We start from the raw sequence: 26,322 nt of genomic DNA on the forward strand, positions 1-26,322 counted from the left end.
CCACTCTGCCTGTCAAAAATAAAAAACAAAAGCAAAAACAAAAACAAAAAAAAAGAAGTATATGGCAAAGAAAGTTAAGAACGTTCCTCAAGAGTTCTACCATTTTTATGTCTGGAAATTAAAAACCCGCACGAATGTCCCTTTTCCTCTTCCAGCGGCAGCTCTGGGCACATCCCCCCTGCACCGGCCACGCCCTGTCCTGGCCAGCTGGTCCCATTCGCATTTCTGCTCCCCAGCCTCCAGGGTGCGCCCGGCAGAGGGCCAAGGCCACTGCGGAGGGAACGCCCTCTCCCGTCTCTGAGGGCCTAGTGCACACCCTGCTTCTCCACCTCTAACACCTCCCTTGCTGTCTGCATCCCCAGTCGACTGAACTGAGGAGGGCCCCAGGTGCCTATGGTGTGAATGTTCTACTGCCCCTCGTATCACAGGCAAGGGGTCTGGGGCCCCCAGGATGCCCATCCTACTCTGTGTAACGAATCCACCTTTCGCGTTTCCGAGGCAAGCTATGCCTACAGTCACCCAACCCCGGCTCTGCCGTGCCTTTTGGGACCACCCCATTTAGCACCATGCACGCTGCAGCGTCTTCCAGCGTAGAAACCCTCTACCGCTTGGGGCAGGTGTTTGGTGCAATGGTTCAGGCACCGTTCAGAGACTACCTGGGTTCAGTTCAATCCCGGCTCGGCTCCGGACTCCAGCTTCCTGCTAACGGGCACCCTGGGAAGCAGCAGTGGTGAGGCGAGGAGGTCTCTGGTCTCTGACCAGATTGAGTGCCCAGCTCCAGCCTGTGGCTTGCCCCAGCCCTAGCTGCTGCGGACATTTGGGGAGTGAACCTACAGATAGATCTGCTTCTGTCTCTCTGGCTTTCAATTTTTTTTTTCCTTGCCTCTCCACCCACCATCTCTCCTCTGTAGCAGCAAACTCTCTTCCGTCAAGTTGTCCACTCAGCCATCTCCCCCCTCCCCGCTACCTCCCACCTGCTTCCTGTCCCAGGTTACCAGGCTATGCCATGGTCACACTGCTCACGCCAGTGGGCCTCCCCACACCACCCAGCCAAAACGCAGACTTTACCTGGTGCCTGGCCTTCCTGAACTTCTTCCTCGCTGACTACTCCTGCCAGGCGCCCAGCTGGTTCTACCTGTGCATTTGGCCAGGCTGTGTGAGGGCCTCTCCTGCAGCCCCCACAGAGAGATCGCCACCACTGCTCTCCCGGTCAACCACCAGGCTTCTCCCTGGGGATGTCCCGTGTGCACCCCAGACCTCATGTGCCCAGAAGAGAACTCTCGATTCTCCCAACAACAACAAAAAAAAACAAACAAAAAAACAGAAGAAAACCAAGCAAGTAAACAAACAGCAACAAAATCCTCTGCCCCCACAGTACTGCCTTCTTTGTGAGCTACAGGATGTCGAGCGTTCAGCCACCAGGGTCCTCTCTCCTGGGCTGCACCCTACCCATCGGCAACCCCGGGGCACAGCGCCTTCTCCCCGCCGCCCTCACTCCCCACCACACCTACTCTCCCTGTCCCACTGCTTCCTGACACTGGCCCAGCTCTGGACTGCCATCACTCCCCTGACTCATCCCTCCACTTCCATGCCCCCAGCAATTCCCTCTGTTCCAGCCTAGTTCCCAAGGGCAGCCCGGGGACACCTCTCAAGTTCAAGGGGCTCTGTGTCACTCCTCTGCTCAGACCCCTAAGACCTAAACCAACTCGACTGTGGGCTCTTCCTGCACACTCATGGCCACTGAACACAGGGACAACACAAAAAGTACACGGGCCATTCAACAGAGCTAAAAGAACACAAGATTCTCCCATCACACAACAACGTGGAAAGCTGTACTGAATGGCACACACAGCAAAGAACAGGTACCTGGAATATATAAAAACTGCTACAGTTCACCAAGAAAAAAGACCCACAACTCAGCAGAAAAGCAGAAAAAGACAGACATCACACAGGCAGCATAAAGTGCATATCAACATTAAAAAAATGCTAAACTTCATTCATAATCTGAGTTCATCATACTATTTTACCCTAGATGGGTCAAGATGAAAAAGGTTGATAAGAAGTATTAGGAAAGTAAGGCAAAGAAAGGGAACCCTCATATTCTACTGGGGAGTACAAGGAAATGACTTCTTTGGAAAACAATCTGGAATTCTCCTGTAAAGCTGGACACTGACGTAAATTCAAGGCAGAAATTCCACTCCTACTTCTAGGTGGTAGAGAAACCCTGCACTTGTGGGTCAGGAAACTCGCACAACGAAGCTCACAGCAGCACTGTTTACCATGGTGGGAAAGGAGAACCAAGACGCCCAGACAACAGGAGAAGGGATAAGGGGTGGTATCACAGCACAATTTCCATTATCACACAGCAGTGAAAACAAAGAAACCAGGGCTTCCCCCAAACACACTGATGACTGTGAGGAACAGCTGGGACGGGAAGAAGTCTAAGGACTGCATACAACACGGTGCTCTTTGCAAAAGGCCTTCACACAAATAAGGCTAAACAATATTGCTCAGGCTTACATACACAGTGAAACTTTTTTTTTTTATTGACATTCTAGTTTTTAGATTGGGAGGTGTGCTCCTAGGTATGTGTTTTATTACCATGCCCCATAAATGTATAAATGACACCTCAGGACATGTTGTACCTATTAAATATCAGGAAAGGAAATACAAAGGCCAAGTAGAAAGACAGGGGTGCTCAGAGCTAGTACTACACTGGTGGCTTCTGCGACCCTTCCCAAGTCGCCCGCCCACTGTGGCTGCACCTTCGAGCCTGGCACTCCGCTTACCGCCACCTAAAACAAGGCATCGGCTCTTCTGGGTTCTGTTAAGAAAATAAAACCCATGTCTGGCAAGGTCTCACCCTCAGAGAGACTGGCCACGTGAACTCAGACCCAGTGCATCGAAGAAGGCGTGCGAACTCAGACCCAGGCAGGGACAGTGGTCACCCTGCGGGAGCAGCTAAAAAACCAGTGACTGGCAGCCCTCCCTGTCTGGTGCATGCTCCGTACATGTGAAGTCCAGGCATCCGGGGGCTTGCAGAAACATTCCCAGAAAATGCGTATTATGAAAAATCCACACACGGGTTTCACAGACTGCAGCAGAGAGTCCCTACCTTTTCATTCCATGTCCATGGACTTTCTCAAGTCCCTTCACAGGACGGGGCCCCATGAGGAGGACAGGGACAGGGACATCTGCTGATGAGGCGAGCATGTTCTAGAGCAACCTGTAAATGAGCCCGCTCCTCCCTGCCCCCATTCTATTTCTGCCTTTTATGACTTCTCATCAATTACCATGTAAATATAGAAAAATTTTTAGACCCTAAACTACAGACTTATCCTAAAAGAAACAAGTTGAGGGGCCGGGCACTGTAGCAGAGCAGGTAAAGACCCCTAGTGCAACACCAGCATCCCACACGGGCACCGGTTCCGGTCCCAGCTGTTCCACTTCCAATCCAGCTCCCTGCTAATGTCCTGGGAAAGCAGCAGAGGATGGCCCAAGTGGCTGCACCCACCTTGGGAACCCGGAAAAAACTCCTGGCTCTGGCCTAGACTGACACTGGCCATTCCACAGCCATCTGGGGAATGAACCAGCAGGTGGAAGACCTCTCTCTCTCTCTCTCTCTGTGTAACTCTTTCTAATAAATAAATAAATAAATCTTAAAAAAAAGTTAATCTTCTAAACAATTTTAAAGTTATTATTTGTTTATGCCTCTATTCAGGAAGGGGAGAGAAAGATACTTAGGTACTCTAATCACTTGGCTAAACATCTACCCCAATTTTTCTCTTTTTAAAAAATACTTTAACTTTTAATATTGAAAGAAGTACAGACTCAGGTACCAGGAGTGGTGTCAGGCCAAAGCCAGAAGTCAGGAACTCCATCCAGATCTCCCATGTGGGTGGCAAAGACCCAAGTCTTAAGCCATCACCACTGCCTCCCAGGGTGTACGGTATCAGGAAGCTGGAATGGAAGTGAGGACGGGATATGAACCCAGGCACCCTGATAAGGGACAAGTGTGCCCCAAAAGTGGTGGCTTAACTCACTGCACCACAATGCCCACCCCCAGAAAGTATGTCAGTGTGAGAGCGCTCATACTGTGTGAGTTTGAGTCTTTAAAATTTGCTGCAATTGGTTTTTGGCCCAGGATCCAGTCTAATGTTCTGTGGGTGCCTGAGAAGTTCATGTCCACTCTGCAGCTGTTGGAGAGAGTGTAATCAATCAATTAGATCTCACCGACGGATAAAGGTGAGTTCCGATTCCTCGCTGACTTTCTGGGTCGTCGCTCTAACAACTGTTCAGAGCTGTGCATATCTCCAAGTAGAACTGTAGACTTTTCATTGTAATTCAATCAGCTGTTGCTTTACTTAGTTCACAGCTCCGCTGTTTGGTGCATGCATGCTTGGAAATATTATGTCTTCTTGGTAAACAGACTTTTCTATCCCTGATCCCTGTCTCTAGTCTTAAGTGTTCTTATCTGCTATTAATATAACCACTCATTGCTTTCTTTTGATTAATTTTTGCATAGTATATCTTTGCACTTTTAATTTCAACACATAGCTACGAAAGTGCTTCAAAGACTTTGTGGAGAGGATGGCATTGTGGCGTAGGGTTGGTAAAGCAGCTGCCTGCAATGCTGGCATCCCACATGGGCGCTGGTTCATTTGCCAGCTGCTCCCTGCTAATGGCCTGGGAAAGCAGTAGAAGATGGTCCCAGTGTTTGGGCCCCTGCACCCACATGGGAGATCCAGATGAACCCCCTGGCTCCTAGATTCAACCTGACCCAACCCTGGCCATTGTAGTCATCTGGGGCGTGAATCAGTGCATCTAAGATTTCTCTCTTTCTCCCTCTCCCTCTTTCTCTCTCTCGAATAATTAAAAATCTTTAAGAAAAAAAGTTTATGGAAAAATGGAATTACAAGCTCACTTTAGGGGGCAGACTGTCTAGCCCAGCAGTTAGCAGAGCACATCCCATGTCAGATTACTTGGGTTCGGTTCTCAAATCCAGCTCCTGACTGTCCTCTCATTAATACAGACCCCGGCAGGCCCTGGGGATGGCTCAGGTAACTGGCTTCCGGTCACCTACGTGGAAGACCCAGCTTTAGTTCCTGGCTCCCAGCTTCCGTACTAGGCCAGCTACAGCCGTTGCAAGCATTTCGGAGTGACCAGCAGATGGGAGGGAGCACGTGAGCACACGCTCGGCCTCTCAAACAGATAAGTTTTAAGAAAAAGTAAGCTTATTTTGGTACAGAAACTTTATTGAATCCATGCAGAGTTTTTCCCATGACATGCATTTTCCGTGAACTTGAACAAGACTCCTTGTACAACCTGTCTCTGGAATGTGTCAGGACAAGATGGGGGCCAGTGGGAAGCTCCTAGGACAGAGGAAAGGACACCTAACGTGGCAGCACCTGGTGTCGAGAAGGAAGAGCACCGTGGCTAAGTGAGGGATGGCCCAAGCCCAGGGCACCTGGACTGAACAATGGAGTTCAGGGCCCTTTTGCACACAATCTGCTTAGAATCTGGTTTCAATGGGAGAATGAGGAATTTCTGGTTTATCAGTTGTATCTTTGCAGAAAAACACCAAGTGATCAGGTAATGCGTTCCATATTCCAGTTTAAGTTTTCCATTCCTGAAACAGTCGAAACGACAGCCTCCCCCACCCCAAACAGATCATCCATACTGCAAGCGAACTACCCCATGTGACAGAACCGGACCCAATGGGGGTCAGCCTTCTGGGGAAACATGGAACATTCCAGCATCTTGTTCTGGAGTTTAAAAAGGACGGAATGCAATCATTCTGGCTACACAGAGGCTCCCGTCCTGGTCAGCAGGACATTGCAACATAAGGGAGTCCAATCCTGGGGACAGAGGGTCTGGTTATGTAACGGGGCACACGGCCAACACTTGGGGGATAAGGCGACTGGCAGGGCAGTGTATACACACTTCCTGCTGGAAGGTTATAAATACATCCATCCCTCCAGGCTCCACTGGTGACCCAGATAACAGTCCCACTGGGTAAAAATAAGGGCCATGAAAAAAAAATCCTTAAGAAGAAAAATGACCATTCTCGGCTATGCGGCGACATGGACTCTACAGCGTGATTTCTCTGCTGACTTCTTCCAGGGACCCACCATGCTCCCCACCAGACCCCCAGTGCCGGAAAGATGAGGCAAGGAGGCAGGAGTGCGCCTTCTGCTGGCATGCTGGGACGTGCCCGGTGCTGCTTCCTGTTTCTCCTCTACATTCTGTTTAATTTCTGCACATGAGGTGGCCTCCACCCAGAGTGAGCTCCCCGTCAGGACCAAGGATCAGAACCACCAGCAAACACTAATTAGTCATGGCATGGGATTTTGAAGACTGGTGCATTAATTAAAATGTGAATGTGAGTACAGGCAAACTCGCAGATGGAGGCCCTCAGAGTAGAAGGTTCCCCAATGTAAATCACAGGGTGCAGCGATGCAGATGGCCAGGCCCCGTCTGCAGAGAGGACCCTGAGCCTCCCAGGTGACCCTAGCATGCAGCTGGCAGGCACTGACTTAGGGAGCGCCTGGGGAGAGAGGGGAGAGGCAGAGGTTATGGGGGCCAGGCCTCACTCCACCCCACCCCACACCTACCCAAGACTCCTTGCACACACGGCCTCACTCAGCCGGCAAAAGCCAGCAAGCACATCAGCAGCTCGGGGAACCCCTGCTCCATCTTCCCAGACGTGAGACTCGGATGGCAGACAAGCTCCTGACTTCGCTAACGTTTCCCCTACAGATTCCGTGCACTGTGGCAGCCAAAACTGCCCGTGCGGGACCACCCTTAGAATCCCAAGACCAGAGGCCTCTTGCTTATTAACTTCTCCCACCACATCCAGGCCAGAGAGAGGAAGGCGGGAGGCGGACACACAGCCACGGCAGCACAACCCCACGCACACACATGTGGCACATGCACAGACATACACACACCCCCCTCCTCCAGAGACCTCCCCCAAGCTCACACTACAGAGAGGCTGGGTACCCAAGCACTGGGCAAACACGACCAAGGTTTCGGAAAGCTGTCTTAAAAAATGAGCTCTCAGGTTAGAAACTGTGGTCAGCTCAAAGATGGCCTGCATTGGGGTTGGCGCTGTGGTGCAGTGGGTAAATCTGCCGCCTGCAGTGCCGGCATCCCATAAGGGCGCTGGTTCGAGTCCTGGCCACCCCACTTCCGATCCAGCTTTCTGCTATGACCTGGGAAAGCACTGGAAGATGGCTGAAGTCCTTGGGCCCCCTGTACCTGCCTGGGAGACCCAGAAGATCAGATCAGCACAGCTTGGGTCGTTGTGGCCAAATGGGGAATGAACCAGAAGATGGAAGACCTCTCTCTCTCTATGTAACTCTGACTTTCAAATAAATAAATAAATCTTAAAAAAAAAAAAAAAAAGATGGCCTGCATTTAGCTTTTCCCCCCAAGAAGCCTTGCCAGAACAAGACTAAAGACAGGGAACACCTGCTTTCCATGTGTGGCTCCCCCAGAACTTCTACTCTGACAAGATCTGCAACGAAACTCCTGGGTGACTTCAACGTTTTGTTGCATGTCTCAAACCCTCTACACAAACAAACCTGGTGGCTTAAGCCCCTGCCTTGGGACATTCACAGTCCAACATCGGAGTCCCTGGTTCGAGTCCCGGCTGCTCCGCTTACCACCCAGCTCCCAGCTGATGAGCCTGAGAAAGCAGGGGAAGATGGCCAGAGTGCCTGGGCCCTTGCCACCTACGGCTTTGGCCGGGCCCAGCCCTGGCTGCTGTGGGCGTCTGGGGAGTGAACCAGCACATGGGAGATGTCTTTCTCTGCCATTCCTTTCTTCACAGAAACAGTTAAGAAACAAGCCTGGGGTGGGGTCGGGAGTTGCGGGTTGGGTCAAGCCTGCTGTGTTTCGCACTCACTCCCCGTGAGAGCTGCAGGGGTGGGGGTGGCAGCAGTGCACTGTGGGTCTCTTCCGCAGCTTCAGGGACCCACAGGCCCTGCCGTTTAAGGAGGAATTGGGGCGTCTGGAGAAACCGCATTCCGTAACTTCAGGGGTCCCCGGTGATCACGGTTCTATTTTACTTTATCATGGTTAGTCTCCTACTGTGTCTGATTTATACATTAAACTTCACCACAGGGCCGGCGCCGTGGCTCACTAGGCTAATCCTCCGCCTGCGGCGCCGGCACACCAGGTTCTAGTCCTGGTCAGGGTGCCGGATTCTGTCCTGGTTGCCCCTCTTCCAGGCCAGCTCTCTACTGTGGCCCGGGAGTGCAGTGGAGGATGGCCAAATGCTTGGGCCCTGCACCCCACAGGAGACCAGGAGAAGCACCTGGCTCCTGCCATCGGATCGGCGCGGTGCACTGGCCGCAGTGGTCATTGGAGGGTGAACCAACGGCAAAGGAAACCTTTCTCTCTGTCTTTCTCTCTCACTGTCCACTCTGCCTGTCAAAAAAACCAAAAACCAAAAAAAAAAAACAAAAAAACTTCACCGCAGGTTTGCCTGCCCAGGAGAAAACAGGGCTTTATGTCATGTCAGGCTTTCATGGGGGGGGGGGGGGGTCTTGGGACATATCCGCCAGGGATAAGGGGGATCCATGCGTTTCGTGGAGATGTAGCAGTTATGGACCAGGCATTCCACTATGCAGTCACGCACGTGAGATGAGAAGGAACAAATGAACTCAAACCCAGAACGGTGTCAGCAGCCAGGAAACAAGCTGGAGACAAGGTGGAGGACTGAAAACCAGCTCCCGAATCCCCCTACCCCCTAAGGGCCTGGGTGCTCAGGAGGGACGTGGCCGCTGCGACCCCTCTGGCTAGGGGTCCACACTGGCCCTGGCTGCTTCTGACCACAGCCTGCGCACGCGCCTCCAGGAGCAAAGTCAGGCGAGGCAGGGCTGCGGCAGGGCAACAGCCACGACCATTAGAAGCGTGGCCCTTCCCGGCCTCTCGAAGGCAGTAGTCACGCTGGATCCTCACCAGCGTGCTGTGGGGGCTGGGGCACACGTGCGGCAAGGCTGCACACAACCTCCTCAGTCACAAACCAGGCAGGACGGGGTCCCCTTCCACCCAACAAGCACTGAGCACCATCAAAATATTTAAGATTTATTTCCTTACTTGAAAGAGTTACACAGAGAGAGAAGGTGGGCAGAGAGAGAGAGAGAGAGAGATGGGATGCCGGCGTCCATATGGGATGCCACAGTGCTGGCCCCCATCAAAATGTTTTTTATGACATCATGGGAGCCGGCACCCCTTCCAAAGAGAACGTTTATAATATAATAATAATAAATCAGTGGGAAAATCAATTCTGAGAAAGACACACTAAAGCTCATGCTGCTACATCTTATACAAGAAGAAAATGAAACCAGAGAGGCTATGCTACTTGCCTGGTACAGACCAGCACCGGACAACAAGGACTGGTGGTAACTCAGATCTGGGTGTTAAGGTTACAAATACTCTGGCTGTGTATCTTACTTGAAGAACCCCTGGGCTGGGCTTTGCAGACAACGTGGATGGAGCAGAGCCAAACTAAAGAGATGGGCCGCACGCAGCTTTATATCCTATCACCCCTGCAGTTCTCCTCCAGAGAGACAGCACAGTGCTGCCAGCCCGTGTGTGCCGGGCAGCAGGTGTGGGCCTTCAGGACACTAAACCCTGAGTGGGGAGTCAGAAGTAGACGTCTGTACCAGGGCGGGGATGACTCTGTGGTTCCCACCAGAGTGTGCTGCTCCAGGGTCCACGCAGGAAACTGTTCACGTGTGCTTGGTACTGAGCGTGTCTGGCGGTCCTGGGGCATTGCACAGTGGCGAGGGGTGTCCCCAGGACCTATCCGTCCACCTCTGCCTGCTACTATTGTGTCTCCATTGTGGGCGGCCAGAGCAGCGTGAGCTTTAGTTTTGTTCTGCCTACCAGACTGGATTTCCCGGTAACACTGTGAAAAGTTCTCTTTAGAAATGGTACTGGTAGGGGCTGGCGCTGGGGCAGCAGCAGACCCGGGTCAAGCTCTCGGACACACTTGGCACAGTGGCCCTGGGTAATTCACCTATGCTCCCCGGAAGCTTCGAGCCTGCGTCTACCAAGTAAGGTCCCAGCGTCTGCACAGGAGACAGGGAGGGTACCCAGGAGGCGCAGGCCCGCCGACAGGCTCCCACCACGTGCCTGTACGTCGGAGATGCTCCTGATGACTGTGCTGCCAGGGTACCCGTGGTGAAAGGAATGCTGGACAATCACTCAGCCAATCAGCACAGATCCAGCCTCTACAGATGGGAGGCCCTTGGCACTCAGGACCCACTAAGGAAGTAGCCATCAGCCAAGCCGCACAGGCTCCTCTCTGGCACCCTCCTCGGGGCCCCTGTAAGCGGCAGTGAGGGGCTGGGATGGGCACCTCTACAGAAAATCAGCAACTGACTTCCAGGTAAGAGAGGGCCTCTGGCCCTCCAGCCATAGCAGCCATAGGCCTAAAAACTTTGGGTGGGCATTTAATGTTAGGACACCAGCTGGGATTCCATATCCCATACGGGGGAGCCTGCATTCACGTCCCAGCTCTGCTCCTGATTCGAGCTCACCCAGCTCCTTAGCCACCCAAATGAGAGACCTGGATTAACTTCCTGGCTGCTGGCTACTGCAGGCTACTGCAGGCATCAGCCTGGCCCAGCCCCAGCTACTGTGGATATTTGGGGAGTGAACCAGTGGATGGGAGCTGTCTCTCTACCCTCTCAAATAAAATTTTTTTAAAAAGAAAATAAACAACCATTAAAAATGGAATGACTAAGCAATGGGTCTCGTGTGGGGAAAAAAAAGCTTTCTAAACAACCCCTATGGGGCAGACAGCTACCAGGAATCTCCGGACACCAAGAGGCCGGGCTAGGACCCAAGGAAGGAGAAATGGCAGGCGGTTTTCCTAAGTACCCGGCTACGACTCGGATGCGACTTGGGCACAGCTGAAAATCCACTCCCACCATGAGGGACCAAGAGGTGGGAACCGTCCTGTGACTATGGCATTTTGCAGCAGCACCTCTCGGGGTGACCAGAATTAGTTAAGAGTGAGGGGGGGCTGGTGTCGCGGCTCACTAGGCTAATCCTCCGCCTAGTGGCGCCGGCACACCGGGTTCTAGTCCCGGTCGGGGCGCCGGATTCTGTCCCGGTTGCCCCTCTTCCAGGCCAGCTCTCTGCTGTGGCCCGGGAGTGCAGTGGAGGATGGCCCAAGTGCTTGGGCCCTGCACCCCATGGGAGTCCAGGAGGAGGCACCTGGCTCCTGCCATCGGATCAGCGCGGTGCGCCGGCCGCAGCGGCCATTGGAGGGTGAACCAACGGCAAAGGAAGACCTTTCCCTCTGTCTCTCTCTCTCACTGTCCACTCTGTCAGGAAAAAAAAAAAAAAAAAAGAGTGGTGGGGGAGCTCTGAGATTGGATCCCGGTGGCTCTGTAAGAAGACAGGGATCTGAACACACACAGGGCAGGCCCCGCGCCACCTCGAGCCTCGGCCAGGCACACGCCATCCCTAGATGCTGCCCTCAAGAGCGGACTGCGCCAGGCACTATATTCACCTCCACCTCTCTTCCTTACGAACCTACTCAGTCTCAGGTACTTTGCTTATCGACACAAAATAGACACAGAAATACTGGAAAATAAACGGGGAAAAACTTCCTCTTGCCATCAATTGAGGCTATGATAAAGGTAGGCAGTAGAACTTTTACTCAGGAATACTGTTGCACGTTTCTGGATGTCAGAGGGACAGGCTTGGCTTAGCTTTTCTTTTTTTTTTTTTTTTAAAGGAATTCTTCATTTTTTTATTTTTTTTATTTTGACAGGTAGAGTTATAGACAAAGACAGAGAGAAAGGTCTTCCTTCTGTTGGTGCACTTCCCAAATGGCCTCTATGGCTGGCACTGCGCCGATCCAAAGCCAGGAGCCAGATGCTTCTCCTGGTTTCCCATGCGGGTGCAGGGCCCAAGGACTTGGGCCATCCTCCACTGCACTCCCGGGCCACAGCAGAGAGCTGGACTGGAAAAGGAGCAACCGGGACTAGAACCCGGGGTGCCGGCGCCACAGGCAGAGGATTAGCTAAGGGAGCCACGGCACCGGTCCCGGCTTAGCTTTTCATTTTCTTCTGCCCGCTGCTCAATCAGAACCACCCTCTCCTACAGTGGAGGGGGAATTAGGTGGACAGCAGCCCTGCTGACAACTACACTGTGGACCTTCCTATCAGGGTCTGGCACAGTGTGTGAAATCCAGGGCTCAATTACTCAGCCCTTGGGTCACCGCCTCTCCTTCCCCACGGCACCAACATCTTCCCCGCCATGAGGATGCTTTCCAACAGACAGCACTTGCAGCCTTTAGTATCCTCTGTCCCCAGGAAGTCGTCACAGCCTCCAACGACAGGAACCATAGGCCACGGGGTGGGAGGGATTAAATGCAGATCATGCATGTTGTTAGTTAACAACCCTGCAGCAAGAGGAAGGCGTCTCCTACCATGCTCTACCCACTGCCTCCACTCCCCAAAGCAGGCAGGATCAGAGGGGGGAGGTGCAGAGGTGAGATCAGGGAGCAGGGCAGTGCCCCACCTGCAAACAGGCGCAGGGACCCTAGGCAGGTCCCGCCGCTGGGCCTCGGGCCTGGGTCCAGGTCTCATCCGAGGCTGACATCCCCCTTACTGCTCTACAGGACCGGCACTGCTGCCACTTCTTTCTGACATGCCTGGTGGCGAGGCTGACCCAGCTGTGGCTTCTCCCACTGGCACTTCAGAGATGCCAAACAGCACATGCTGGTCAGCAAACCCATTATTACTAGAATGAACTATAAAGTCTCAAGGACCCATTACCCAGCAATTCCACCCAGCCTGTCCCGCGCCAAGGAGACCCATGGTGTCTTGTTCCAAATATAATATCCCCTGGCTTTTCCAGGTCCCTCCCCAAAGGGTCAGTCCCTCCCCGCCTCAGGGACTGGCTACAGAACCCTCACCCCGGGAGTCACCACAGTTGCAGAGGTGTCATAGGCCAGTCCACTTCACAAGGGCATGAAAAACAGCATCCAGAAACACATTTTATCTACTTTTGTAGCTGCTAAAACAGCCACTACAAGAAAAATTGGCTGGAATAATACAGTTGGTGCTCACGATAAATATGTATTACATAAATGGCTACATCTCATGGTTTTCCCCAAGGAACATTTTTCTAAGCCACAAAAATAAACCAGGGTTGTGGTATGGATCTCATGAACTTATTAAGCAAAAATGAGTCAGTAAAATTATAGGGGCATGGGTATTTGACACAGTGGTTAAGATGCTGCTTGAGACACCTGCATCCCACACTGCAGTACCTAAGTTTGAGTCCTGGCCCTACGTGTGATTCCAGCTTCCCACTGATGTGCGCTCTGAGGGGCAGCAAGTGATGGCCCAAGCAGCTGGGAACCTGCCACCCATGTGGGAGACCAGGATTGAGTTTCCTGGCTCTTGGCTGTGGCCCAGCCCCATCCTGGCCGAACCAGGCATTTGGGCAGTGAACCAGCAGGTGGGAGATCTCTCTTTGTCACTGTCTGTCTCCTCTCTCTCTTTCAAATTTAAAGAAACCAATCACTGGCTGCAGATATTTCCACTGAGCACTCTTGTTTTCAGGTAATCGGTGTGCAGCTCTCACATTCAGGCTCCTCTACGTAGCACACCCTTGCGGGGTGTTCACGTGGACCCTGGCGCCGTGCCTAAGCAAGCTTCTTCCTCGGGGCTCCCTGCTTTCCAGAGGACGACCAGCAACCTCAGGTCTGCTGATGCCACTGGTGACAAGAACTTTCTAGAGAAACAGTATCAGATTCTGTTACTGATGAACTATTTGAAGATTCTGATGATCGGATCTGAGGGCTGACAGAGGGACTGATTTATGACTGCTTCTACAAATGACTCAATCTTAAAAGGTTCCACTTCGAGGACAATTAGCAAAACACTGAGTGACCAGGATGTCAGAAGAGTTCTCTCATGTCTCAGGAATCAAGTAGGATTAGAATGGAGACACCCGAGTGATGACCGTCTTGCTGAGGTTCTAGAAGGGACATGTGGGCACTCCTGGCGAATGCAGGAAGGGATTTGAAGCTAAGAGGCCACAATCCTAGCACTGACGAGGTCAGGACAGCAAAGCACAAGGTGGGACCGACGCTGTGGCGTAGCGAGTTAAAGCCCCAGCCTGCGGTGCCAGCATCAAGTCCCAGCTGCTCCACTTCCAATCCAGCTCTCTGCTGTGGCCTGAGAAAAGCAGTAGAAGATGACCCAAGTCCTTGGGTTCCTGCACCCATGTAGGAGACCCGGAGGAAGCTCCTGGCTCCTGGCTCGGAATCAGCGCAGCTCCAGCTGTTGTGGCCGATTGGGGAGTGACCCAGCGGATGGAGGACCTCTCTCTCTCTTGCGCGCTCTCTCTCTCTCTCTCTCTGCCTCTCCTTCTCTCTCTGTGTAACTCTGACTTTCAAATAAACAAAATAAATCTTCATCAAAAAAAAAAAAAAAAGCACAAGGGGAGGGAGGGAAGGAGGAGAACATGAAGCCAGCCATGCCACATGAGTGCCCAGCTCTCAAGTCTAAACCAGAGCCTAACCCTGTAAGGCTTAACAAACAACAAGCTAAATGTGCCATTTTCTCCAAAAGACATCATGAAAGGTTAACACGACAAAACAGGAGACACTCGATCCCAGCCTTGTGAAATACACAGATGAATTTTATGCTGTTCTAACTACTACACATCAAAAAGGGCTTAATTGAAATGAAGACGGTCCTAGAAGATTAAGAATAAATAAAGGAGTACAGGAGAAAACACACATTCAACCAGGCTTCCATGCAGTCATGAACCACACAGCCATGTTTCGGTCAACGACAGACCATCTGTTCAACAGCGGTCCCACAAATCTACATCACCCAGGGATGGTGTAGAACTCTCAGTTCACCTAAGTACACACTATGACACCTGCACAACCACAAAATCACCGATCGACCCATTTCCCTGAACACGTCTCTGTCGTTAAGCAACACAAGTACAGCAGTTTCAGACCAAGTAGAATGAAATTCTAATTTCTATTAAAGACATAAATTTATATAGGAACCAAGAGAGTCCACTGTCCAAAATTACTGATTCAACGATACTCTGAAGCACTATGAAAATGTTGGAAGCCAAGGCGGGTTTTCGGGGAAAGCGTGTATGGGGTGGTTGTTCTTGCAACGCTGAGGCTGTGTTCTGGAGGGGCAATTCCACCTTCTCAAAAACCGCTTCTGACGGCTCAGCCAGAGACAGCACCTGAGTTACCCAAGCACCCAGCAGTCACTGGGATTCTAAGTCAAATGCCCCAAACGACCTGATACAGCTCTGAAACAGTTTTACCATACAGGTGCACGTTTTTGCTTAATATCGGTCACCGCTGGACCCCTGGGACCCAGCATCCTTGTGCTGGACGACAGCTAAGACCCTGGCAGAACACACAGGAGCGCGTTTCTCAATCAGGTAAAACCGTCCTTGGAATCTTTCACCTGCTTGTCTCTCTTCCGATGTAGACTTTTGTTCTCTGCGTCAAAGCTGGAATCAAACTAAAAGCACCCTGGGAAAGCAGGTATTACCTGCATAAGCAGCCACATCCCCATCCCAGGGCAGTATACAGGAGGTGCCAACTGAGAACACGTTCAAGAACCGTGTGTGCAGGGCTGGCGGAGCGGAAGCCCTGTGCCATCCTACAGGTGGGAGGTGCTCACCACCCTCACCATTATCCCACACCAAAACCAGAATGCAGATAACCTAGTTTTTCCGGCCAGATCCCTTGAAAGCTTCCACTTAAGGTGGTCCAATGATCGGGGCTACTATATCGCCAGCTGATGAGTCTACAACGCACTCTGCAAATTCAGCACTCAAAGCCAAAGCAGCCCAGTCACCTGCCTGCTTATGGCACAAAACTGCCCGCTTACCTTTGGCACACAGTTAACGGGAGGTTGACTGGCGAAACGCAGAACTCTTCAGAAAGACTGATTCTCCAGCTGCTTCCACACTGGCAGCTAGCGAGCCGCAGGAATTCTCCAAATCTCAAATCCAACTCAAATCTCAGCAGAGAACTAGGATCTGGGACACCCCTTGTAGGAAAGGACTATATGAAATCTGAAAAGAAACAGGAAGAAGCATAGATTAGACTGTTTGCATGAGTCTGAGTAACCACTTCCAAAATATTATTTATGTGCCTGAAACCAAAGCGGCTTATTTATCTGAAAGGCAGAGCTGGAGATGGGGGGGAGGGGGGTGGCAGGGAGCAGAAGTGCGGACAGAGTGACACATACATATGCAGATCTTCCATCCCAAATGGTGCACCCATGTTTTAACTGGCCCTAGAAAAAACTGCTTGATGTTGAAAGATTTCTATCCGAACGCAAGTACCCACAATCCTGGCCTGAGCTCTGAGCAGAAGGTGGGCAGAGCCTCCTCACAGCTGTGACCAGCAGGTGGACAGAAGGTAGGGGAGCGCAGGGCAGCCAGCAATCATCAAGGGACTTCCCCTCCAGCCTCCTACCCACACAGAAGGGGGCTGCCAAGTGGAGAGACGCAGTCCGGGGGCCCAAGTAGACAGCAGGGTGGCAGTGCGCACGGGCGAGGTTTGGAGCAGCAGTCCTCTCTTGGAGACCTCACACAGCCCTGGCTCCATGGCAGGCACCACCGAAGGGCCCACAGCCTGGGGCTACACACATCGCCCCACCTCCAGGCAATCTGAGAACACCATTCCCACCTGGACAAGGAAGCCAGGAGGCTGGGGGCGGGACAAAGAGAACCTGCTGCTCCCTCCAGAGCTGGCGAGGTGAGCCCTAGTAAATATTTTAAGCCTTAGATGTTGGAAGGGACTTCCCAGCGAGTTCACTGGCATGTTTAATTACATTTCAGCCCCAGAGGGGATCTGGTCTTGACAGTTCACTCAGAAAAGATCTATTAATTCATCCCTAGCCATGATTACGCCCCAAAATGTTAAATACCCTACAGAAAAATCGAATTCTATTTTAGTCAAATAGAAAAAGATAATTCAAGTAGGCCTATCATGAAAATGGTATAAGGCAAGTTCATACATTTTGATTTTAAAAATTAACTCTTCTTCATGAATTCTCCAGCGTTATCTTGGAGGCTGCGTGATTTGTAAAAATATATGCTTTAACGCAAGGAAAAGGTGGCAATCACCACTGGGACACCAGATTTGGGCAAGATAGTAAATGTAGCCTTTTCTTGGCCAAGTGTCACAAACAGGATGGCAGGGTGTCATGCAATGCAAGGACTGGCATCTGAGACTCTTTTTTTTTTTTTACAAAAAAAAAAAAAAGATTTTATTTATTTATTTGAGAGGCAGAGTTACAGACAGTGAGACAGAGACAGAGAGAGAAAGGTCTTCCTTCCGTTGGTTTATTCCCCAAAGGGCCACAACAGTCAGAGCTGCACCAATCTGAAGCCAGGAGCCAGGTGCTTCTTTCTGGTCTCCCATGCGGGTGCAGGTGTCCAAGCACTTGGGCCGTCCTCCACCGCCTTCCCGGGCCACAGCAGAGAGCTGGACTGGAAGAGGAGCAGCCGGGACTAGAACCAGCGCCCATATGGGATGCTGGCGCCACAGGTGGAGGATCAGCCTACTGTGCCACAGCGCTGGCCCCGAGACTCTTACTTCTAGGTGCACTCTCACAACCGTATCTGTATTGCCTCCAGAAGAAACTGAAAAATGATTTTGTCTAGTGTCCGACTTCCCTGGGCCAATGCTAGAGCGTGAGTGAGTCAGTGTGTGTGCGTGTGTGTGTGGCTGTCTGAGCTGCCCACTCCCGGGCCCCCAGAAGCAGCTAACCAAGTTTCACCAGGTGTTTACTTTTGCAGAGAAGGGTCAACGGTTGTCCCTCACAGGTTTTGGAGTTCAGAACTCACTCCAGCCTTTCAGAGCCCTAGCCCGGTGGGTTTTACAGGACTCCAGGCCCTTCCAAGTCAACGTGTAGAAGATGCGCTTTTCAGACCAACAGGGAACCCAGCGCCAGGCGGCTGCAGGACGGCCGACCCCAGCCAAAGAGCAGTGGAGAACCGGAGTCCTCTGATGCCTGGACAAGCCAGAGCACGGTGCCTCCATGCAAGATCAGCCAAGGCACAGGCAACGGGAAGGCGCAAGCCTTGAACTACTGCAGCAGTGCCAGTCGGAGTGAAGCTGCTTAAAAATCTACTTCCCGGTGCCGGTGGCCATATTGGATTCAAGTGTGAAAAATGAACGGCGCAGTGTTTGCTTTGAGAAAAGCACTTCATTGGCAACCTGTCAATGCACTAAGCCCACAACGTGCAGAGACGTAAACACGACCATCAAGGTCTCTCTCTTTATGGACTTAGCTGAAGTCCGCCCACTGCCTCTGTTGAATGTGGGGTTTATTCAAAACCTCCTGATTACAGCCTGTGATTCCCAGCTCATCAGGAAAGCAGAAGCCCCGTGCAAAACACCAACATCGTCTGCACGCTAACCCCCATCAGGTCCAAGGTCACCCGGAGGGGCAGAAGGCCCAGGGATTCATTCCACGACTTTCTACACCGCCAGCCTCAGGCAGATGGGAATATGAAGGAGGCATGCACTCGTCTTTAAAAATACTCCACTGGCATCCTGGGCATCTCGTTCCACAAATAAACAAGCAGGAGGGAGAGGCACCTCTTCCTCCACTTTAATTTAGACCAAACTCCCCCACTGCAATACCCAAGGCACTGTCCAAGCTCACTGGAACACTGAGATTGTCTTTTTGTGTTAAAGATTCATTTATTTGAAAGTCAGAGTTACAGGGGGAGAGAGAGAGGAGGGGACAGAGATCTTCCACCCGCTGCTTCACTCCCCAGATGGCAGCAAAAGCCAGCAGCCAGGAGCCTCTTCCAGGTCTCCCACATGGGTGCAGGAGCCCAAGGACTTGGGCATCTTCCACTGCTTTCCCAGGAGCAGTAGCAGGGAACTGGATTAGAAGCGGAGCAGCCGGGACTGGAATTGGCACCCATATGGGGATGCCAGCATTGTAAGAGGTGGCTTTACCTGCTACACCACAGCACCAGCCCTGAGAACTTCTTTTTCTTAACTAACTAAAGTCACACCCGTGGGGCTCCGTGAGGTTTTCTGGTTTTCTGCAGAGGCACTGTGCAGCCACACCCGCAACCGCACGAGCTGTTCCAGGTGCAGCGTCTGGCGTGGAGTCGCCCCTAGGCAAGTTGTCCCAGCCCTTTCCAAACCCCCAGCGCCTGCACAGTGTCTTCCGGGTGGTCCCGGGCCATTTCCTCCACATGTCAGCATCTGATAGGATGTCCTGTGCTGCTGTCACTCACAGCTAAGGCGCTTCACTCCAGTGCAGCCACTCGGGTTAACAAGAGGGCTATGCCCCGTGTCCTGGGACCAGCCCACGACCATGTGCCTTGTGAGGTTGATGTTGCTGGCACTAGGGCTCTACCCGCCTCAGAGCTGGCTGATGGTCCAGACGAGGGACGTCACCCTTCCTAGAGCTCAAGGGACCCCCGTCCCCCTCACGTCCCTGGCAGAAACAGAGCTGCAAGCAGGGACAAGAACTGCACTGGTCCCTGCTGCAGCTTCACCTTAGCTGCCGCCACACCAACCCTCACGAGACAAACCACCGCCAGTCCTTGGCCGAGTGTGGACACACACTCCTCTGATTCTGTCCTGTTGTTTTCCTTTAATTCACTAATGTATTTATTTGACACAGAGAGAGAAAGAGTGGGCTCCTAGCCACTGGTTTACTCCACAAATGCCTACCATGGACATGGCCGGGTGGAGGGCAAAGCTGGGAACCAGGAATCCAATCCGGGTCTCCCACAAGGTTGGCAGGAGCTCAGTTACTTGAGCCATCACCAATGCCTCCTCGTTTCTGCACAGCAGGAAGCTGGAGTCCAGAGCTGGAGCCAGAAATTGAACACAAATACCCTGATGTGGGAACGGGCATCTTAACTAGTGCCTTAATCACGAGGCGAGTTACAGATAGAGAGGGGCAGAAAGACATCTTCCATCGGCTGGTTCACTCCCCCAAATGGCTGTAACGACCAGGGCTGGGCCAGGCCAAAGCCAGGAGCCAGCAGCTTCATCAGGGGTCTCCCATGTGGGCGCAGGAGCCCAAACACTTGCGCCATCTTCTGCTGTTTTCCCAGGTGCATTAGCAGGGAGCTGGACTGGAAGTGGAGCAGCCAGGACTTGAAGCAGAGCCCAAATGGGACGTCGGCACTGCAGGCTGCGGCTTAACCCACTGTGCCACAGCGCCGGCCCCATATGTGCTCTCTCTGCCTGTACTGGTCCCCATAAAAGATAAAAGATCAAGAACCCAGGACACTCCATGCATGGTGTCTGCTGAAGCTACCTGTCTGGAGCATCCGATACCCTAGGAGGCCGTTTTGCACCTGTCACATCAAGTAGGGACAGTGTCTGGCTGTGTCGGGCCACCTCACAACCTCATCTTCAGAGAGTGGCACCGTTCTGTCTCAGTTGTCAATGCAGAGTCAGGGCTGAGGGACATTATCTTCCTGGGGAAGTAACATGAACAGCCTAGGCACCCGGTGTCGGTCACGACAAGGTCTTACCGAAGGGTACTGCGAATGCTCGTGGAAAATGCAATTAAAAGAGAGAAGGCAGGCCGGCGCCACAGCTCACTAGGCTAATCCTCTGCCTGCGGCGCCGGCACACCGGGGTTCTAGTCCCGGTCGGGGCGCTGGATTCTGTCCCGGTTGCCCCTCTTCCAGGCCAGCTCTCTGCTGTGGCCAGGGAATGCAGTGGAGGATGGCCCAAGTGCTTGGGCCCTGCACCCCATGGGAGACCAGGAGAAGCACCTGGCTCCTGCCATCGGATCAGCGCGGTGCGCCGGCCGCAGTGGCCACTGGGGTTGAACCAACGGAAAAGGAAGACCTTTCTCTCTGTCTCTCTGTCCACTCTGTCAAAAAAAAAAAGAGAGAGAGAGACAGAGAAGGCTATTTGGGTGCAAAACCAAAAAAAGTCTGAAATCCATGCATATGTGGGGTCTTCAGAAAAAAAAAAGTTCATGGAAACAGTCTGTTATATAAAAACTCTGCATGGATTTCATGTTTTTTGTACCAAAATAAATTTTATCTTTTAATTCCATTTTCCATGAGTGTTAAGAAGTACCCTTGTCCATAAAACACGCCAAGATGACAGCCCCAAATCCCCTGGCCAGCAGGCTGAGCTGAAGGCAATTGTCTCTCTATTAAAAAGAAAAGAGAAGGTGTGAGATTAGCACTGGGCTCTGAGTTCGCGAATGCCCCCTCCGCACAGCCAGGCCCAGTGGGGGCCCGCGCGGCTCTCTGCTGTTCAGAACCAGTCTGGAGGTGTCATCTTCAAGGCTAGCCTCTTAAACACAAGTGTTCCACCCCCTTACAGGTTCTTCACAGCACTGCACAGTGAGGCTACCAGGCAGACCTGGGCAGGACCAGCGGCAGTGCGTTTGTTCCTGCTGAACTCCTTGTAGGCGAAGTTTACTCTAGTTGGCAAAGTGCTGGCTGCAGACTCTGAATAAAGCTCCAAGAGACTCGAGGAGTGGTCTGGCTCAAGTTCAAGACGTGCTTGGCTAAAGCTCAACCCCAGGCAGCTTGGCTATGGCTCATCAACCCAAGATTCAAGGGCTTCCAAGGACATGACCTCAGCCCTTGCTTATCACCCCGTGTGCAGAGGTTCCCAGGCACGGCAAGGAGATGGCCCCAGTCCACGGGCTGGTTTCCAAACAATCCCACAGTGTCCCACTGCAAGTAGGACTTCTACAGTCCTGAAAAGGAAAAGCATCAGGTTTGTCTGTTCTGGGCTAAAATCCTTTCAATTCCAAAGAGCACTGCTGATGATCAGGCCGAGTAGAAGTCGGCTAACGAGAACGGCTAACAGCACGGATTTCAGACTCTCACCAGCCACAGGGACATCACCCTGTGCCCAGGCAGGTGCTTGGGGAGGAAGGAAGCAATGGCTCAGATCTTCAGCTTGGATGGTTCCACGTTCTGGAATATTGATTTCTGCCTGCGAATATTCCAGGACTGAGGAAAAAAAAAAAAAACTGCAGGCAGTGAGTCAACTGTGTATACAACAAGAAGCAAAATGCAGATGAGAGGGGCTGGGGCTGTGGCATAGCAGGTTAACGCCCAGGCCTGCAGTGCCGACATCCCTTATGAGACCCGGCTGCTCCCTTCCAATCCAGCTCTCTGCTATGGCCTGGGAAAGCAGTAGAAGATGGCCCAAGTCTTTGGGCCTCTGCACCCATGTGGGAGACCTGGAAAAAGCTCCTGGCTTCTGGCTTCGGATCGGCACAGCTCTGACCGTTGCAGCCAACTGGGGAGTGAACCATCGATGGAAGACCTCTCTCTCTCTCTGCCTCTCCTCTCTCTGTGTAACTCTGACTTTCAAATAAAATAAATAAATCTTTAAAAAAATGTAGATGAGAAAAAGTGGCAAGGTTAGGTCACAGGGTCAGGACGACAGGGCAGCACGCCTGGCTTGGCCACCAAACACCCCTGTCCCCTCAAAGCAGCTGAAGATGCCCAAGTCTTTGAGTCCCTGCACCTGCGTGGGAGACCTGGAAGAAGCTCCTTGGCTTCACATCAGCTCAGCTCCAGTCATTGTGGCCATCTGGGGAGTGAACCAGTGCTTGGAAGATCTCTCTCTCTCTCTCTCTCTCTCTCTCTGCCTCTCTGTAACTCTGCCTTTCAAATCAATCAATCAATCTTTAAAAAAACTTCTCTACATCTTCAAGGCTAGCCTCTTAAACACAAGTGTTCCACCCCCTTACAGGTTCTTCACAGGTGTTTCCCTAAGATCTTGCCCCCAGCCTAAGGTGTAATTTTCATCATCAGACTAAGCCTTGCTGCAGATCAAAACCTGGCAGCCTAACTCCTTCTACCACGTTTCAAAGGCTCGCGGCCTCCTTTTTTAAGCACCCGCAGGACTTAGTGGGTGTCCACGTGGTTGCGACACTGGGGAATAGCGTGCTGACAAAAATAAACTTTAACCATTAACACGGGCTCCTGAGTAAGAGCTGTGCAAGCCCCTTTGGGAGGGGAGGGGGAAGGGATGGAAAAACAGACGGTGGATTCTCCGGCGAGATAACCTGGGCATACTGGGTGATCGGAAAGGCTACCGCGTGGGAGCGGGCATCAGCGAGGTTGTGGAAAACCCACATCATCCCTCCACGCATCCTGAAGCCACTCTGCGTAACTTCATACCCCTCTCCCCTATCCCATCACTGCGTCGTCTTGTGAGCTAAGGCCTGGGAGTCATCCTGGGTGGGCTGGGGGTGCTTTCTGCCCCCACCCCACACTCCTGGCCATTGCCAAGCAACTCCTGAGGCTCCGGGCCCCCTCTCGGTCTCCCGCGGCCTTTTATCACTGCTCCAAGTCCCAGCACCCACCGTCTACAGAGCCTGCTCAACCACAGCAGGCCCCCCAGCCCCATCCTCTCTAGGAGCTCCCTCCCTCCACAGAGCAAGGTCTCAAAAGAAGCCACGTGTTCCTGGAAACACGAGGGATGACTTCCGGGTGGGGGAAGTATTGTCCCCTCTGGGCTCCCTTAAGCAGCACTGATGGCACCGTGAGGTCCTGTAGATCCCTTGTTCCAAGGGCTGAATCCCTCCCAACCCCAGAGAGTCACAGCTGAAGTCCCAGCTCTCCAGCCCTTCGGATCAGGATGTCTGACGATTAAGAGAAACAAACGTGAGCGGTGTGGGTGGGGCTCTAAGAGGCAGGAGAGACCAGCAGAGGTGTGCACACAGGGGAAAGGCCATGTAAGGGCACTGTGGGACGATAACAGCCTGCAGCCTCGTGGCCAGGCCCCAGCAGACACCAACCTGCCCACGCCAGGGTCCAGCACCGGGACACAACCACCCGTTATTTCAGCCACCGGGTCTGGGGTGCTTTGTGATGGCCGCACCGTCAGCCACGGGCTCTCAGGAACCTGGGAAACCTTGAGCAAATGCAAGAACGAGTGAACGGCGGGACTTGGGGTAAAACCACCTGAGAACCCGGGCCACGTGTCCCAGCTCCCTCCTCCAGTGCTCCAGAACAGAACAGAGTCTCCACCTTCCCGGCCACACCCTTCATTCTCCTACCCACAAAGCCCTCCCCTGGGCAAGCCCCAGAGCGGCATCTACCACCCTGCAACACAGTTGACACACCTGCATTTTACTGGCAATGTTTGTGAGGCCGGCCAGGGGGGCTGGGAGTCCGTGGGCCCCTTCACAAGCAAGCTGTCGGCTGTAGCTGGAAAGCCTGTCTCCAGGCCGACCGGCGTCTCCCCCACTAACAGCTTCTCATGCTGCCTGTGTGACCCTGCAGCTTTAAATCACAACTTCAGGGTGGGTGCGATCTTCCACCCAGAGCTGGCAGGGGAAGGGGCTGAGCCCCTGGGGAGTTGGACTGGCTCTAAAAGACTCTGTGTGACCTTGTGTTTTTAAACCAGGCCTTCATGTTAGTTACAATCTTCCAGCCTGAGCTAGCAGAGGAGGGGGCTAAGCCCCTAAGGAGACAGTCTTCAGGAGATCCCCACTATCTCCTAGAGCTCCAAGCCAATGAGCATACGTATGTGAAAGCCCCTGTCTAATGGGAACACCCAGTGAACAGACAGCGATACGGGACACTTCTTCAAAGCCAGTGTCCCGCTCAGGCACACCGCCTACTCTCCTCTTGGATCAGACGCTTTCTCTATCGCTTGCCAATCAAATAAAAGTTTCTGCCTCTTTGCATTTTGTTTCCTGGCTTTTTATTTCTATACTAAGCTGAGGAAAAGAGCTCACGAGATTCGCTCCAGCAACCGCCCTCCCCTCCGTGACCGGGAACAGTCTATGCTAAAGTAGACAAGCTGTAACACAGAGCCCCCTGGATCCAAAGCTCAACAACCACAGGTACACAGCCAACCCCTCCAGCCCGCACCAGCAGGCTTTAAGCCTAACCAGGGGCCACACGCAGTCTTGCCCAGAAACACTTCGGCACCTATCCCCAACAGATAAACACAACCTGGCTATCACGTAGAAAATAATCCCTTAATATAAATCTCACACCCGGTTGGCACCCTGGCTGTCTTATAAAATCTCTTTCTAGAGCTCACTTACCCAAATCATATCCACGAATGGCAGTTTCCTGTGTGTCTCTTTAAATCTGTTTTCATTCAAGGGCCAGCATCCGGTGGCCTGCCCAGCAGAACAAGTGGCATTCTGCACACTGGGGATCCGGGCTCCTAGGCTTTTGTTACAGGCTCCCCTCCACCCCCACACCGGCCCTGGCATTTCCGGCCAACTGGGAGTTGGTTGGCCCTGGGGGACTCCTTGGAAGACTTTTCACAAGAGCACTGACCTGGAGCGTGGTGCTGAGAGCAGCCCGATCAGTCAGACATTCAGTAAATGAAGCAACCAACCAAGCCCGGCCTCCTCCGCTGCCCTTCCTCAAAGGGGATTTTCCATGGGGGCCAAGGGCACAGGACTTTGCCCTAGGCTTTGGAGGGCCTTCCAGAATAAGGACAAGCCTCACTCCATGTTTCCAATGCAGAGAAGTACGTTAAACTTAAGAGTAAAGGTTACTGGGGCTGGTGATGTGGCATAGTAGGTTACGCCTCTGTCTGCAGCGCCAGCATCTTTTATGGGCACTGGTTCGAGTCCCAGCTGCTCCACTTGTGATCCAGCTCCCTGCTAATGCACCTGGGAAAGCAGTGGAAGATGACCCAAGTCCTAGGGTCCCTGCACCCGTGCGGGAGACCCAGCTGAAGCTCCGGGCTCCTGGCTTCTGCCTGGCACAGCCACTATAGATGGAAGCTGTCTGTCTCTCCCTCTATAACTCTTTCAATTAAACAAATCTTTAAAAAAAAAAAAAAGGCTAAAAGCTACAAAATCGTCTGAATGACTGAACAAAAGGCCTGACAGGTCTCATGTTTTTCTGTTTTGAAGAAAATAGCTTCTTAAAAACCATCTCATGGGTCAAATGAGCTTGTGGGGGGTGGGGGGTGGGGGAACGCTAGCACTGGTCACATGACCTCACTGATCCGAGCAGGTGATGGTGGATGGATGTTCTCACACACGCGGGGAGGGTGCCATTTCATGCCCCCAAAACCACGCATTTTATACTTAGGTCGCATTATACACTGCTATTAGTCGTAAGCCACTGAAACATTTTTTCCCTATGCTTTCCTAAGCAGGAAACATGTATCTTCTCTACAAAGGGCACTTGCATTGTCTCCTATCAATCTGAGTGAGGGCTTTCCCGTAGCCCAGCGATAGCCAAACCAGAAACCTCAAAAACTTTATTTCCCCTGCCCCGCCATAGAACCCTTGGGTGTTATTTTAGAGCCATCGTTTTAATTTTAGAGAGGAGAAG

The 26,322-nt window shown here is 52.4% G+C and overlaps 1 protein-coding gene across 5 annotated transcripts in view; it reads right to left on the reverse strand.

Annotated features, from left to right (window-relative positions):
* The window catches only part of NCK2 (NCK adaptor protein 2), a 153,859-nt gene that overhangs the window by 53,034 nt on the left and 74,503 nt on the right, over nucleotides 1-26,322 (reverse strand). For all 5 annotated transcript variants that reach the window (XM_051834899.2, XM_051834906.2, XM_051834882.2 and 2 more), the window contains exon 2: nucleotides 15,915-16,101. The gene's annotated coding sequence lies outside the window, so the exon portion shown is untranslated. The remainder of the gene's footprint in view (nucleotides 1-15,914; nucleotides 16,102-26,322) is intronic.

The sequence above is a fragment of the Oryctolagus cuniculus genome, chromosome 2, assembly GCF_964237555.1.
Source record: "Oryctolagus cuniculus chromosome 2, mOryCun1.1, whole genome shotgun sequence".
In the NCBI taxonomy this organism is placed as follows: domain Eukaryota; kingdom Metazoa; phylum Chordata; class Mammalia; order Lagomorpha; family Leporidae; genus Oryctolagus; species Oryctolagus cuniculus.